At 43.4% G+C, this 17,280-nt stretch overlaps 1 pseudogene; it reads left to right on the forward strand.

Annotated features, from left to right (window-relative positions):
* Nucleotides 1-2,062: 2,062 nt before the first annotated feature.
* Nucleotides 2,063-17,280, forward strand: part of LOC149230998 (guanosine nucleotide diphosphate dissociation inhibitor 1-like) — a 44,233-nt pseudogene continuing 29,015 nt past the window's right edge.

The following is a 17,280-nucleotide window of genomic DNA, read 5'->3' on the forward strand; positions in this document are numbered from 1 at the left end:
CTAGGGTTGTTGTCGCACCCCACTAGACAAAGGAATCAAACGAGTGCACCGCGTAACAAAGAACGCGAAGCAGTAATTGACGTAAGAGTACTTGAGGGGTGCCCGCGAACAAGGCTGGAAGGTGCAGGGAAGACTCACACGAGTGGAGTAACCACCTAAATATCCATAGAAAGTACAATCTCAGTGCCCCAAGCAGTTGAAAGAGAGCACGGGACTGTAAACAAGTCTATAGGAAAAATGCGCAGGAAGAAAGTTACACGCAGGGTCAGTATATCACATGGGTCAAAGCCAAGAATCAGAAGCTGCACTGTTGTGCTGAGAGGCTAGGAGGTGACCATTGATGTCATTTTTCATGACAAGAGGTTCAATTTAAGGTAGAAAGGAGCGAGCGGTAGGAAATTAAGGCAAAAATTGTTGAAAAGTGTGCAACAAGAAATGTTTGTTAAGAATACAACAAGATGATGGAGCTTAGTGAAAAGAGTCGCCTTCACTAAGTGGGCCCGCAGGCTATTTTTGGCGCAAGTCTATTTTTAGACTATGTCTATTTTTAGACATATGGATCATGTCTATGGATTGCAGGTTGCTGTTTATGGATGATTGGTCAAGTTGGGAAAAATAGATGGACTTCTATTTTTTATCAAAATGTGAATGATCACAGTGTGAGTGATCAAAGTCTATTTTTAGACTGGCTGTCAAAAATAGAAAAGTCAAATATTATTGTCTCATAATAATATTTAGACTATAAACTTGATCTTATTCTCTTGGAGCACTTCAGAATGAGCTACGGATGTGGTACATGCAGATCCCACAGGGAAATACGTGGTTACCTATGGGATGACTAATATTTGCATGCAGGACTTCAGTTAGAACTCAAGTGAGTTGAGTTTAGTGGACTGGAGGTGCAGTTGATGGAGTTGTGTTCAGTTTAGCTTTGTTAAACTGGTTGTATTTAGTCTAACTGATCAATAGACTAGAGATGAGTTGGGTGAATTAGTTATTAATTAATTCACAAGTTATTAACTCATAATACAACTAAAGAATACATCAGTTAACTCAGTTGCATGTCAGTGCATGTTCAGTTCAACAGGGACAAGTGGTAGAGAATCAGATTGCTATCAGTTGTGACTATAGTTGTGCATCAGATCTTGCACAATCAAAGGATTGAGTATGCCAATGAGTTTGCTCACGTATTTGGCCCACATTTTAGCCTTTGCTCACATCCACAAAGAGTGAGTGACTATTTTGCAGGTGAAAATCGAGTTTGGGAAGCCATTCTCATCAGTTCTTGAGCAGGTATTGAGCAGTGGAGGCAGGCAAGCAGTGGAAGAGATTTGGAGATCAAATATGAGCTGTATTGTGTGTAACAGGTGGAGATACTTGTGAGAAGTATTATGCTTTGTATTGTTACATGATTCAATCAATATAATATACAAATAGTGTGGGGTTTTTAGCGAGATGCTTTCCCCGGGATACATACTGTGTTTATGAGTTTGATTGATGCTTCTATGTGCGCCTGTGAATGTTTCTGCTTCTGTAAATTGATGATCAACATAGAGGAGATTATGTATTATACATGTTCCGCTTATAATTGTATGATCAGGATAATCTCTATGAATATGTGTTAAATTATTCAAAATTTCTACAAAAATTAAGAGCTAGATTCAGGATGATCTATCGCCAAGAAGGTATTAATGACTCAGGAGTGGAGGGAATGGGAAAATTCGAATTCAAACAACACTATAAAATCCCTTGGGCTAGCCTCGAGGCAACACTTGGTTGTTTAAAAATTGCGCCAGTATAGAGCATTGAGCACCAAGCTACCTTACCACCCATGAGTACGCGACCGAGCGGATCCAGTATAGAAATGATGATGGTTGCAAGAACCAGAGTGAGATTCGTGGAGATTAACCTAGAGCCCCGTGTGACCCTAGAGGAGCTTGGGGAAGTGGTAGCTACACCAGAGGTTCCAAAGTCCCTACGCACACTGTGACCACAAAAAGAAAAGCAGAAAATGTGGCTAGTCCAGGTATCACCCGGAAACCCACGATTCAGTAAATTATCAATGGCAGAGAAGGGAAAAGCTATCACTGTTGAAACCGAGGAAGAGGAGGAAGATTTGCAAGCCCTGATCGCTCATATTGAAGTACGGGACGTTGAGGCAGAAAATTTTTCCCAGGTACTTTTGGCGATAAATTTACCCCCCTACATGCCCCCGCGGAAAGGGATAGCCAAGATACCAAAGGACCTGGAGGCCACGAAGTGTGCGCCCCAGACCCCACTTCTTTCGGATGAGATAAGGATTAATGGTCTGCCACTGGGACGGGTACCGAATATAAAGTTTGAATACTAGGACCTCGCGGATAGTGAGAAGTTCCAATAGTTGGTCGTGGAGAAATTACTGCAGCAGAAATGGTTACGCAGTGTGGAGAAGGTTGGGTTACTCCATCTGTGGTGGATACCCCACTACCACCAAGGGCCCATCACAATTTTTGTCATCCAACAGCTACTGTGTCTAGTACATGATGGGTATCTCTCGTTAGAGGAGCCGATTCCCATCACGACCAACTTAATTCACCATATTTCTCGACTGCCCATCAAAGGAAACAATCCCACAACCATAGTAGGAAAGAGGAGCAACTTGGGCCTCGTAGAAGCTATGAAGGCCAAATATAAGCTGGAGAAGAGGAAGTGAGGGTATGTAATAGCAAGCATCAAGGAACGAGGGGTGTGCATTGCCACCCATCTGCTAGTTGCAAGCTCATGAGGAAATGCTACACAGACAAGGTGCCAGCATCTGTAATTACGTTGGCGGAGTAGTGTGTAGAGGGGGTCCAGTTCAACTAGGCGCAGTTTCTCTATGACGAATTTTTGACAAATTATAGGGAGGCCCAGGAGTAGGGTAAGACCTTCCACTATGTGTGGTTCCTCTTATCCATTATATTGGTTGCAGGGGAGCTACCAGGGGACAACCAGTTTCCCACCATTGAGAGGAACCTACCCAAAGTCGCGAAGTACACCTCACTCTATGTGACGAAAGACGTGACGAGGATTCACAAGATCAAGGTGTTTTGGGTGTTCATGAAGGCAAGCATCTAAACACGGATCAATTGCAAGCTGCGCTTGTCCCCAACAATATACAACAATTTGCAAAGCACGACTGAGTTCAAGACGGATATGCATAATCTGTATATCTGGGTGTGAAAGGATCTAGCCCAAACATGGGTGAAGCTTCCATTCATTGCAACAGACAATGCAATCTTCGATGTAATGGCGGCATGGTCTCTGGAGTGGCACGCTCCGGACTTGGTAGAACTAGAAAATATTGTAGCACAGCAGCAGAAGAAGGAATCCAAGCTACTCATCATGAAGTTGGTGAAAAGATAGTGCCAGGAACAGGAGAAGGCCACACAGCTAAAGGCGGTTGATGCAACAGCGGCAGCATAGATGGTAGAAACTATAACCACGCCGATTAGGGAGCTCGACGAAGGCCAGGAATTGTCCATATAGCTGGACATATAGGGGGAGGATCAGCCAGAAGCACGGTCAGACCCTGCCCTGACTCAACTCAAGAGACCGCGCATCCAGGAGAAATTAGTGCGACGGAAAAAGACAAAGGTATTAGAGTCAACATATGCCTTGGAGGAATTACTCAAAAAGTAGACGACTGTGTTTGGGGTGCTTAGAGAGCAGCTATAGGCATTACAAGTGTGACCCCTAGGAATGATTCCACCGCACGGCGTGGCAGGGCCATCTGAAGCGGGTCAGTTGGTGCGCGTCCACACAACCCACACCGTTGGATTTCCAGAAGGTGCAGTTCTAGCAATAGTTGAGGGCGAAGAGGCCACAATGAAGGGCTGGGGGTTGAATTTGGCCACCCTTCCCCATGAAACCCTATACTAGCTACAGGATGGGGTAACCGCTGAGCTCTGCTCTAGGGAAGGCCATGCCCCCAAGGTCTTAATGTAGCAAAAGGGAAATATTGAGCAGATCAATCTACAATGCAACAACCTGGTGGTACATACCCAAGGATCAGAGCAGGCCATGGAGGAGGCCTGTAGCAACATACCAGAACTGGCTGTGCTGGCAGAACTCCCAGCAGCATAAAAGATTCAAAAAATGGAACGAAGATTCTGTAGGGCCTAGGAGGAGGCTGCGAAAGTTCAGTTGGAGCTGAACTTAGAAATCGCTGAGTTGCGGCTGAAGGTGCAGCCCTCTACACCCTCGGAAGTCAAGGAGTGGCACCACCACGCCATTCAATCAGGGTTGGAAGTGATAGAGCACGCTGTAGAGGACTACACAAGATTGTTGGATCAGTCCCTCCTCATGCTCACTTCCTTGCAGGAAGATCCAACCATACAGTAGCTAGAGGCAGAAGCATGGCAGCTATAGCAGGAATATGACAATCTTATAGGGACTGCACAGATGGTCTCCCTTACACAGCACCTTGCCAGGATGAAGGAGGCCTAGGCTTTAAAGGAACAGGTGGATGCGGCGTGCCCGAAGGAAGTAGTGCTTAAGGCACACATTCAGCCTTGGCTCGAGGAAGCCTTCATGGTCACCGCCATAATTGAGGAAAAGCTGGCGCAGATGCAGAATGCATATGCACTAAGGCAAGAAGGCTCCCCTGATAATGATGCCTCATAGAGTCGCGCACAACTTATAGAGTGGACAATAGAAGAGTGCATTGCCAATGTCAGCGAAGTGTGGAGGTTGCTGGATGGACTCCGTGCCAAGATCAACGCACCAGCCGAGTGACTCAGGATGAGTCACGTTGATTGTGTTGGGGGCTTGTTAGGCAAAAGAGCCCCCATAGTGATTTTTTTAGGCTTAAAGCCCGACTTTTGGTCCATGGAATGTAAAGACCCCGCAAAATGCGAGCACGGAGCGGAGTGCAAGAATCTAGGGTAGTCTGCCCTAAAATATTGTAATATAATATAGAGTGTCGGCCTACCCATGGTTTGCGAACCATGGGAATGTATAAATAGATCAAGGCTCTAAGGGTAGAAGGCAGTTTTGAAGTCTTATGATATTCTTGGATAATGAAAGAGCTCTAAGTCTGTAAGTCTGATTCTTGGTTTGTAGTAGGAGATAGAGGCTCTATAGTTGAGTGCACAGAGGCCTGGTAGAGTCTGCTACTATGTGCACAAACCCCTGCAGCTGAGTGCGCAGGGTGAAGTTGAGATTGTACTAGAACAAAGGATTAATAAAAGATGATTTGATTCTGAAATATCGTGCATCTGCTCATAGATCTATGTGTTTATGTTTCTGTTGTATCTTTTCTAATCTCTTTACAGTTTATGATTGTGCACACTTGTTATAAATGTTGAATGATTGATGAGAATGCTCGGCCCACATAATTAAGTTAAGATCTATAATAATAACACCGTAAGGATAAAGGATCTAGACAGTGCCTTATCGCGCTCTTTACTGAGCTACGTGTTACAATAAAATTTGTCACCATGACTATTTGCAGTTAGTATGGCTCTATCAACTGTCATACTATCCTCCTTGACAAGCCTCATACCTCTGCTCTCCATGTCAAACTCCAAGAAAGAGAGAAAGTCATTAAAAATCTATATATCTTTGGGTACGCAGTTTCTCTTAGCCTTACCTGCGTGTACGCACCCCAAGTTCAAAATACCTGCGTACTTGTACGCTCTGTCTATAAAGGGGAGGGTGCGTACTCCTGTAAAGGTCAAAAGGCGCAAGTTTCACTCCAAAAAAGTTACTTGTAGTCATTTCTAGAGCATTCTAGAAGCTTGTTTGACGTGTATGGAGCACCTCCAGATGGTTCATGTATCCCTATCAAAGAGGAACTTATCCCATCAAGAGGGGAGATATCCCATCCAAAAAGGGACTTATCCCATTGATGGTGGACCTGAATAACTTCCTCTAGAGCACTATAAATACAGGCATTGGGCCAGAGGGAGGGGAGGTTGAAAGCTGAACATTCCTAAGGGTAGATGCTGCTGGAATTAGGACTCCCTTGTAAAGCTTGAGAGGAGAGATTCCCATCCTTTCCTAGCCTTATTTGAGAGTGGGTGAGCTGATCAAAGTAAAGGAAAACTCTTGTTGGACCCTAGGAGGGACCTGCACAACACCAAGGCTCAGGTTGTAATTGTTTCTTTTGTTTCCACTTAATACAAATGAACTCATTTTTCTCAACAGATTGTTATTCATGATTTGTTTCATATACTCCTTGGTCTGTATGATGGATATGTATTGTTTTATGATTTTATCAGGTGCTATTTAATCTTTTGGCTTGTTAGTGAATGCAGGTTTCGAAGAGAAGGAGGAGCTCATTCGGATAGACGAGGCTAAACTACTACAAAGCGTTGGACTAAAGGTATGTTAAAATCACCTGATTACTTGTATTTTCAATGCATGTTTAGAGAAAGGTAGTGTTTATTTGTCTTGTTTGTCACTAGAAAGCCTTGCTTCTAAAGAGGTCGGTTGTGTCCACACTATCGACTCTTTCCGCATAACAAAATGGCGACTCCACTAGGGACTCCATTGATGTGAATGTTTTTTCCTTTGTATGAAACTTTGGTCTGAGAAAAGTCATTTGTTTTCTGGTTTTTGGCTGTCTGACTGTGTTTTTGGGTGGGCTAGCTTAGGGTTAAATTAGATTTTAGTTTTTCTTTGTTTTGCTAGAAGTAAGCAGCCTCTGCGTTGAGCACAGTGCATACCTGTACGCACTGTAGCTTTGTGCACAGAGCGTACCCGCACCTGTGCAAACAGGTCGCCTGCGTACCCTGTCAAAATTAAGAAAATTTCAATTTTCTTCTTTTTGCCTTTTAGATTTTAGTTTTAATTTGTTTTTTCTGCCCAGATCCACTGGTTATCTGCCATCAATCTTCACCTAAGCTTGTTTCGTCAGTGTCGAGAGTTTTAGTGAAATTCATAGAGATTTTGCCTTAGGGTTTGATTTTTGCACTGGTCCTGTAGTGACTTTGGCATTAGAGGTTGTCAAACTTTGGATCTCCCTGGTTTTGTTCAGTCCTCTTAGGAGTCGGGCCTTTCATAGAATCCACCCTTGTGAGAAACCTACCTTTGTGTCCTCTCTTTGCGAATCTCGAAAAAGTTTGTTGATTGAACTTTGAATTTTATTCTTGAGAAAAAGAACAAAAGATTTTGTTTTTTGTTTTTGACTGGTTTTTGGTTCTGCATTAAATTGTCCTTAGTTATATTTTGACTGAGTAAAACATCCAGGAATCATCTTTAGTAGGCTTTTGCCTCGTTAGATTTACTTTTAGGTGCTTTTTCTCTTAGATTTGCTTTTGAGTGAAATTGAGTTGATTTGATTGCCATAGATTTTTTAACTTTGATTTCTGTTAAAGTAAGTTTTACATGCTTTATTAATTAGGAAAAAATACAAAAATATCTTTTGAAGGAAATTTTGCTTTGGTAGCATTTGAGTCTTTGAAAGAAAAAGGAATTTTCGTGAAGTAATTAGTGGTCATGTGTTGTATGTTTTGAAAAGATAAAGAGTTTGTTTCTTTGATTTTCATTGCCAAGAAAGTTGTCTTTTTATCAATTTTGCATTCTCCAACTCTCTTAGCTACGGAATTCATTGAAAAAGAAAAAATAGTTTAAATCATCCTAAGTGCATCTTTTTAGTGGATTTTGGTCGAGTCTACACACCATCAGTTTCATCTCCACTACCTTTTGTCTTAAAGAAAAGCCATAAAATTAACGCTTAAAGTAAAATCAATTTAGTAACTTTTTATTTACTAGGGTTCTGAAACACCAATATAGATTAGGCTAGTGTCTTGGAGTAGGAGAGTAATTAACTCTCCAAGACAGCAAAACCAAACAAGTAGCTCATCTTGTGGTAGGATAAATCCGACTGTTTCATTTGTACTCTGGGAAAGCTCCTCTTAAAGGAGAAGCACGAGACCGTGTCCGAACCAGTGAGGGGATCAATCCTCCTTCATTGGGAAAGACGCCAAATACGCACGTACTACAAACGGTAAACCTCGGATTATTGTCGAGGAGCCTGGGGTCACTTGTCGGTAAACCTTGGATTATTGTCAAGGAGCCGGCAAGGGGATTGAGCTTGTTACTCTGCCCTTGAGTGCTATCAGGTCATAGACTGTTCCCCCAGGTGCATTTGTTGCTGTTGGTAACCTTAGTGACCATTATCTTTAGGATTCTACCGAGGTGACGGTGGAGGGAAGATCCCACTGTACCTGGAGCAGACGTCAGCTAGACTCACTTGGATTTTCCGGGGGGTTCACTTCACTCGAGACGGTTAAAGTGGAGGAACTTGTGCTGGTCTATTCATTAAGCAAGTTGTCGGGGTAACTGTTCCGCCCACCACTTCTGTACTGAATTCGGCGATGTTGGGTTTCATCTCAAACTAGTGTTTTCGGTCCGGAAGGCTACTGTTTGTGTATGGTTTGATGCCCTAGATTCTTTAGGCGTGTGATTCAAATTTGTTTGGTTCTTTAGAGACTTTAGGTGGTTTGCTTTGAGATTTTACTTTGTTTGCGTGTTCAGTAGTTAAAAGTTTTTAACTGTGGCTGAATTACCGAGACAGTCCCGTAGACTTCGGGGCAAGTCTCCTGAGATTGTTACCGTGGCCGATTTGTTGAGAAAGTCCCGTAGACTTCGGGGCGAACCTCCTGAAGAGGTTCCGGGTCATTACGAAGGTTTGAAAGTCCTTGTAACTCCTAGTGGCAGTAAAGTAGGTTCACCTGAAGAAGGAGAATCGTCGTTGGTAGTCCATCCAGATTACCAAGGTCTAGAAACAGGTTATAATCCCGAAGCTGTTGCAGTTTCTGAGCTTGCTGGTAGTTTTTCATCTACTAGTGATATAGGCGAAGAACCTGAAATATCTAAACCTGTTACTCCAACTTCTAGTGCACCTGATTCACCTAGGGTAGAAAGAGTCATCACCGAAAATCTTCCTACTGGTTTGATAACTATTGAAGAACTTGCTCCAGAGGAAGAATTTGGCGTATCTATCCTTGAAGATCAACCTACTATTGATCTAAGGGAGCGTGAATCTATCTTTTACAGTCCTCCTAGAAGTACTACTTGGTATCTTTCGTCAACCAATTATTTAGACAACTCAGGGATAAGTTTTTCTCCACCTCGTACTCCTTTTCCCCCTGGAGGTATTTATACTCCTGTAAATATGTCTGGTCAGTCGTCCGTGTTCACTCAATCTCCTGAATCTTTTTTGTATGGCGGTCCTTCTGTTCCCTCCGGGTATCAGTCACTTTCTGGTACTTTTGTGGGAGCATCTCCTCAACCCATTGAACATGGGTTATTAGCTGGAAACAATGGTAACAAACCGTTGGGTGTAGGGGACATTTACATGATGTCAGGTTCAGTTCCCGGTTCTCAACCTCAAGGTGGCCAATTACCGCCTGGGGGGCAGCCTCAATTAACGCCTGGGGGACAACCTCAAGGTACACAAGTTGCGTCTGGGGGGCAACCTCAAGGACAGTATGTACCCATAGTACAATACATTCATCAAGGTAAACCCCAGCCTCAATATGTACCCCAGGGTCAACCTCAGTATCAATTCATCACTCAAGGTCAACCCCAGTATCATTATTTACGTCAGGAGTATCAACCTCAAGGTCAATACTCGAGTCAAGGTTATCAACCACCTCAAGGTCAATCTTATGTTCAAGGTACGGGAAATGTACCTTTCAATTATCAATCCTACCCTCAATCCGGTTATGGATCTCAATATCCTCAACCTGTTATGGGTCAATACCCCAGAATGTACATAGTGTGGGATCCATCGCAAGTTCAACAGATATTGCAGCCAAGCGTACAGTTGTCATCTCAAGCTGGACAACCCTTAGTTGCTGGTCCATCCCAGCAACCGGTCCAGTCTAATGTTCAAACTTCTGTACCTTTGGTAGTTACTCAGTCGCCAATTGCACCTAGTACTCCATCTCAAACAACTGCTGCAACCACCGCAACATCTGCTCCTTCCACCACACTTACTTCTGGAGTATCGACAGCTCCGGTTTCTACTGTCTCTGCAACTACTCCTCAAACATCTTTACCATTGTCTGGATATACGATTCAAACTACGGTTCAGATGCCTGTAGGAAAATCTGGTTTAAGTACGGTTGTCACTAGTCAACCACAATTCGCTTATCAACCGTACCAGGGATAGTACCAATACGGGCCTGCTGTCCAACAGCCGGTTTACCAGTATCAACCATATCCTGGGTCCACTTATCAACAACGTCAACAACCCCAGTACGGTCCAGTTAATCTTGGTTTTCCAGGAGGATATAATATCCCGAATGCGATACCTATTCCAAGTTATCCTGGATATCCTCCTCCTGGGACTGGTCTTGTGACCCAGAGTTTTAGGGATCCTAATCGGCAATTACCGTTTATCGCAACTTTGGATTTACCAGACTTGTCGCGCCTAAGGAACGATCCAATAAATTATCTTCTGTTCTGGCCGCCAATGCCAAATAAGTTGCCCAGCGATATACCCAAGTTCGAAGGTAAGTCTGGAGAGGATCCGTCCAATCATGTGATGACTTACCACCTCTGGTGTGCTTCAAATTCCATCTCGGATGATTCAATCCGCTTACGTCTTTTCCAGCGTATGCTCATTGGTCTCGCGGCCAAGTGGTACATTGAGTTACCACGGGCCTCTTTTTACAATTTTAGTCAGTTAGCTACCTCGTTCTTAACTCATTTTCAGTTGCCGGTCAGATATGATAATGGCACGGAGCTCCTAACTTCATTAAAACAGTCGACATCCACTTATATTTCCGATCATATACATGAATGGAGACGTCGACGGCGATTAGTGAAAGTTTTTATCCCGGATCAAATCTTAGCTGAATGGTTTGTTAAATCATTATTACCGAAGATTACTGAAGACGTAGCTAAGGCCGGAGTAGTTACTGAGGAGCAAGTGATTGCTCAAGCGCAGTACCTTGACTTAGTTTACACTCAGTCAGGTACGTTACACGAAAAGATCCCAGATCTTCCAAAGTCAAATCAAATCACTGCCGCTCCTTCGGGATCTCATGTTGCTGATGGCATGATTGGTACGGTAAATACTAAAAGCAAGAAGAAATCTTCAAAGAATTCTTCTCCCATTATAACATTACCAGATTCCCCGACAGGAGAGTCTTCTCCTGAAATTTCCGCTGATATTCACGCTGTAGAGTCATCTACGGCTAAATCAAAAAACGGTGGGAAGAAGAAAGGTAAGAAGAAGGGTAAAGCAGACAAGACTCCAAAGGAGAAAACAGAAAAGTCAGAAACCAATGACGAAAAGCGCAAACCTCGATATCCTTGTCTTATTTGTGAAGAGGATCATTTTACAAGAGATTGCCCCCATCGGGCCGAGGTTATGAAAATCGTCAAAGGTTCCTCAACTCCTGCTGTTTTGAAAGATCCATTTCCAAAGCAGGAGAGTAAGATGATAGGTTCTTCCTCGGGTGCCACTGAAGAACCCATATTTATGATGTCTCATGTAAGGATTGCGACTCGATCGCAAGATTATGGTAGTAAAAGTCCTGTTGATGGATCGAAAGAAGCAAAATCTTCTCATTCAAATCCATCAACCTTAGCTCCCGGTTCCGATCCACTACAGATCGAGAAACCTAACCTTGACTTAGTAATCAAACCGCCCGCCAAGGTTGTACTTCGAAGGTCTGCTTTCAATCCACATGCGAGAGCGGCCCAGAATTACAACATTGTTGAGGATTTAGCTGTTTCACCCTCAGCAATGTCGGCTTTAGAAGTGCTGCAATCATGCCCAACACAACGAAAATTACTTTTGTCGGCTATAGGAGCTGTTGATGTTCAAGACCCGAACCTAATAATCTTTGATCTAGAAAATAGTACACCGTGTTTGCCTCATCAGATGGCTTTCCAAATCCCAGTGATAGTAAAAAACAGGCCTATTCATCGGACTGTAATTGATGAGGGAGCTTCCATGTGTATTATGTCGATACAGTGTTGGAGATCGCTTGGTTCTCCTTCACTAAATCAATCCCCGACAATTCTTAAGGCCTTTGATGGCCGTGGGTTCCATCCGTTTGGCATTCTACAGGATTTTCCTATAGGGGTCGAAGGAAAAACCGTTAGTCTAGATGTGGAGGTGGTTGATGCCCCTCTAGACTACAACCTTCTTTTGGGTCGAAGTTGGTCTTACGCTATGACAGCGATCGTTTCATCGGTCTTCAGAGTAATAAAGTTTCCACACAATGGCAAGATCGTAACCATAGACCAGCTGGCTTACTTTTCATCCGACCCAGCCTCTTCAGAGAGTATCCAGCATGTCGGTAAAACGACTATCCCTTATAAGGATGTTGGCGTAGGATTAGTTAAAGATGCCGGTTTACTGGGAACTTTTCCTTTTCCTCCAATCAACGCCATGACTTCGTTCGCATCTATTCATATGATTACTTTAGATACTATTATTTACGACGATCCTTGGATTGTTCCTTCTGAATCTAAGATAGACTCATTCGACGATGCAATGCCTTTGAGTCCATATGAAATTGCTTATGAAGCCGTGCAGTCTTTTTCCGACCCAAGTTCAACCAAAATCGACCAAATGAATGTGGTCCATGAGGAATCCCTTTTCGCGTCAACCTCGGAGTTAATAACGTTTCCCGAAATTGTGTCATCTGACGAACAACTTTGTGAAGTCCTATGTGTAGACGATTTACCATGGGAAGATCTCCATCATAGATCTTCGTTTTTACCTGAGGATGATCATTTTGAAAATGATTTCTCATCAGTCTTTACAGCTGAATATGTCAAAGACGCTCAGAGTCCAACGAAACATCCTGATTCAGAGCTGAATTTGGGAAACATTTCTCATACTATTCCCATTGACATTTCAGTAAAGCCCGGAATTGTTGAACACATTCATATAGGTGCCTCGTGTTCAGATGACGAACTTCAAACATACAAGGCCCTATTTCAAGAATTCCGTGACGTGTTTTCCTGGTCTTACGAGGAAATGCCAGGAATTGATCCCGCCATTGTTGTCCATGAAATCAAGACTTACCTGGACGCTAAACCCATCCGGCAACGTTTGCGTCAGATTCACCCACGAAAAGCGGCTGCGATTAAAGAAGAAGTTGAGAAGTTGTTGAACGCAGGTTTCATTTATCCGATCCCGTTAACGGATTGGGTATCGAATATTGTTCCGGTTAACAAAAAACAGGGAACAATAAGAATATGTACCGACTATAGGGATATCAATCGTGCTTGTCCCAAGGACAACTACCTAATGCCCTATATCGATCAAATAATTGATGATTGTGCCGGCAGTGAAATATTTTCATTTATGGACGGTTTTTCCGGTTACAACCAAATCAATATTCTACCTGCCGATCAACCAAAAACGACTTTCATTTGTCCATGGGGGACATTTGCTTATTGCAAATTACCTTTTGGGCTTAAGAACGCTGGAGCCACTTTTAAAAGGGCGATGTCTTATGCATTTCATGACATCAAGCACATTGTGCAACCGTATCTCGATGATTTGCCCGCTCACTCCTTACATCGAGCTGATCACCTTGTCCATTTACGAGCAATTTTTATGAGGTGTAGGCATTATCGTATACGGTTGAACCCACACAAATGTGTCTTCTGCATAGAAGTGGGATGATTGTTGGGGTTTGTAGTTTCAAAAGCTGGCATTCGCGTCGATCCCTCGAAGGTAGAGGCTATCATCAAATTGCCTCCTCCTTCGAGTCTGCGCCAACTCCAAAGTTTGCAGGGGAAAGCAAACTTTCTACGCCGGTTCATTCCTAACTACGCTGAGGTTACAAAAGGTTTTACACGGTTGTTGAAACAGAACGCTCAATTCTCTTGGGATGAGATAGCTCAGCAATCTTTTGATGCACTTAAACACGTGTTGACCCATGCACCGTTGTTGCATCCTCCCAACTACAACCAAGACTACTTTTTGTACCTCGCTGCCTCTCATTCCACTATTGGAATGGTGTTAGTTCAGGAAGACGAATTCGCAACGGAACATGTGATATATTATCTTAGTAGGACGTTAAATCCCACTGAGATAAAATATTTGCCTGTGGAGAAATTGGCCCTGGCAGTCGTTCAGGCTGTCCAACGTTTTCGTCATTACATTCTTCTCCGTAAAACTACAGTCATTTCGGATTGCAACCCTATGATCTACATTTTGACTAAACAATTGCTAGGGGGCAAGTACTCTAAATGGATCGTTATCCTGCAAGAGTTCGACTTAGAGTTTGAAAAATCTAAGTCTAAGAAATCTTTCGTCTTTGCAGAGTTGATGTGTGACTTCCCACGTGCTGACATGGAAACTGTGGCAGAGGAACCCATTGCGGACGAATCTTTGTTTCTCATCAGCACTTTAGATCCGTGGTATGGGGATATAATCGTCTATCTCCAAACCCAATCCTTTCGGCCCGAAGCTTCAAAGTCGGAACGTCGGAAAATTCGAATCTAGTCCCAACAATACAAAATTATTGGAGATACTCTTTATCGCCGTGGGGCAGACTTGGTTTTCCGACGTTGCTTAACTCACGAAGAGGCAGAAAGGGTTTTGAATGACTGTCATTCTGGAGCGTGTGGCGGTCATATGTCTGGGTATGCCACAGCCCAGAAGGTGTTGTGTGCTGGCTACTTCTGGCCGTCCATGTTTAAAGATTGTATCATTGCGGTCCGAAAATGCCACAACTGTCAAGTGTTTGATCGCAAGATGCGCGCACCACCTACTCCTCTCCAACCTATAATTGCCGTTGGTCCTTTTGCCAAATGGGGTATCGATTTTATTACATGTAACCCTCACTCGGCCGGGGGGCATGCGTATATCATCCTTGCGGTTGACTATTTTACTAAGTGGGCCGAGGCGATGCCTACATTCGAGGCAGACGGCAAGACAACTGCGATTTTCGTATTCAATCACATTATTGCTAGGTTTGGTGTCCCACAAGCGATAATCACTGACCATGGGCACCATTTTCGAAACATTATGATGACAGAACTTACATGCCAGCTTGGTTTGCCTCACGATAGCTCAACTCCTTATTATCCACAAGCCAATGGCCTGGTTGAGTCTATCAACAAAGTTTTAGTTATCATGATCCGACGAATCATTGGTATTCATCGGTCGAATTGGCACAACATGTTATTTTCCGCGCTTTGGGCGTACCGAACCTCAGTGAAAACATCAACAGGGTTCACTCCTTTCCAACTAGTTTATGGTTTGGAAGCCGTGCTGCCCATTGAATGCGAAATCCCGTCACTTCAAATGGCTGTCGAATTACTTCCAACTACTTCCGAAGAGGAGAAGCGTCTATTATACTTAGCTAAATTAGATGAGACTCGACGTGACACTGCTTTGGCAATCGAGACTCACGCAAAACGGATGAAAGCTCAGTATGATTGTAACGTGACCCCTCGAAATTTTTCGGAAGGATACCTAGTGCTATTATATGATCAAGCTAACGATAAATTAGGTGCTGGAAAATTCGTTCCTATGTGGCATGGGCCCTACATTGTCAAGCGAAAGCTAGCAAAAGGGGCCTATGAGCTGGTAGATTTTGATGGGGACTCTTTGGGTAAGCCCAGAAATGGACTTTACCTAAAGAGGTATTATGCTTAAATGATGGGTATGGAGATTTAGTTAGGTTAGTTTTTTCTTTCTAGCTGGTGTGTTTGTTAGTATAGACAGTGTGCTTAGCTTAGAGAGTGTGTTTTTTATCGTTATTCTGGCTTATCTTGGTTTTACTCTTGATATTGCAGATGTCGACGCCTCTCCAAACGTACATTGGATTCACTGATGGTGCTTGTCGTAGTACACAGAATATCTCTTCCGCAGCTTGGGTTATCTATTCACCCTCTGACGAGTTAGTTTCTATGCATGGGGTGAGCCTCGGTCAAACAACAAACAACATTGCAGAATACAGTGCAGTGATTGAGTTATTGTCTGAATCTATTTCGTTTGGGATTCAGAGTTTGATAGTGAGGTTAGATTCTGAACTCGTTGTATTACAGCTTAATAGAGTATATGCCATCAGAAATCCAGTGTTATTAAGGTTATTTTTGAGAGTGCGCCTCTTGGAACGTGAATTTGATTACATTGAATATCAGCATATTCCAAGGTCATTAAATACATTAGTAGATGCAATTGCTTCTCAAATGTTAGACAGACATTTTCGATAATCATAAATGTAAATTTAAAAACATTTCATCATACATGTTTAACAAGATAAGCCAGTAATAATGATATATATAGATAGGGGTGTGTCAAAATATACATCGTCTTCGATCATAGGTTGAAAAACACCTTATGATCAGTAAAAATGATAAGTACAAAAAACCAAAATGTCGCATGTGTCTACAAAAGGTGACTAGCCAATCACTGGTGGTGCTCTCTATACGACACCAATGCACGCACTACCCTACACAAGAACCTCCTGAAAGGTCCTAGGACTGCGACCACATAGCGCTGAAGTCGGATAGGAATATCGTCTATAGTCGTCTCTGGTATGTCCACCGTAAGACGCTCTAGGTCCTGTTCCAACTCGGCTAAGGTCTCTGCGGCCGCATCCTGTGGGGCCGGTGCTGGCGCAACTAGTACTCTTCTCTCGAAAGGCCGGAGATTGGCTGGACACTTTGGACCTACATCTGCATTTTGAAAATTGTCACTGTCAGTTTTGAGACGATATAAAAAACAAAAAAAAGTAAATAATTTAAAAACTTGTGAAAAATGAAGTACCTCTGTCGTCCCATTGTTCTCCCTGTGGAAGAACCATGTCCGGATCACCGCGAAAATCCATTCCAACATAAGGAAAATCCTGGATCGCAAAGACCTGGTCCTCCAACCAGTGAAAGTAACCCGCAGGAAATCGGACAACTCCCGCTCCCTCATCAGGATGCCGGGCCATCACCACAACCCATCGCATCAACTTTGGCTCCCGAGGAGGCCCAACAGCAACAGTGAGATGCTGCGGGATCAACATCGGAACTCTCTCTAGGGCAAAGCTCACAACTAAAGGCCCTTACCCAAAGGTCTTTAATTGCCCGTTCTTTTCCCTAGTCAGTTGGCCCTTCATATTGGCCAACACAGCGTCGCACCAGTTGAAAATGGTGCCTCGGAAGCAATCAATCGCCATCCGCATTTGGGACCCGGTGGCAATATGCAAAGCGGCTGCGCCGGAGAGTCTGGTAACTGTAAAGGCAATTACCATAAGTTCAGGTTGAGATATGTATTTGATTTCTATCCCCTTCTCTTGGTGCTGATTATTGCACCACTCTAGCCGGAGACTAGCA

Source organism: Pinus tabuliformis, chromosome J (assembly GCF_031772625.1).
Source record: "Pinus tabuliformis cultivar Carrire ecotype Pingquan chromosome J, CPIR1, whole genome shotgun sequence".
In the NCBI taxonomy this organism is placed as follows: Eukaryota; Viridiplantae; Streptophyta; class Pinopsida; order Pinales; family Pinaceae; genus Pinus; species Pinus tabuliformis.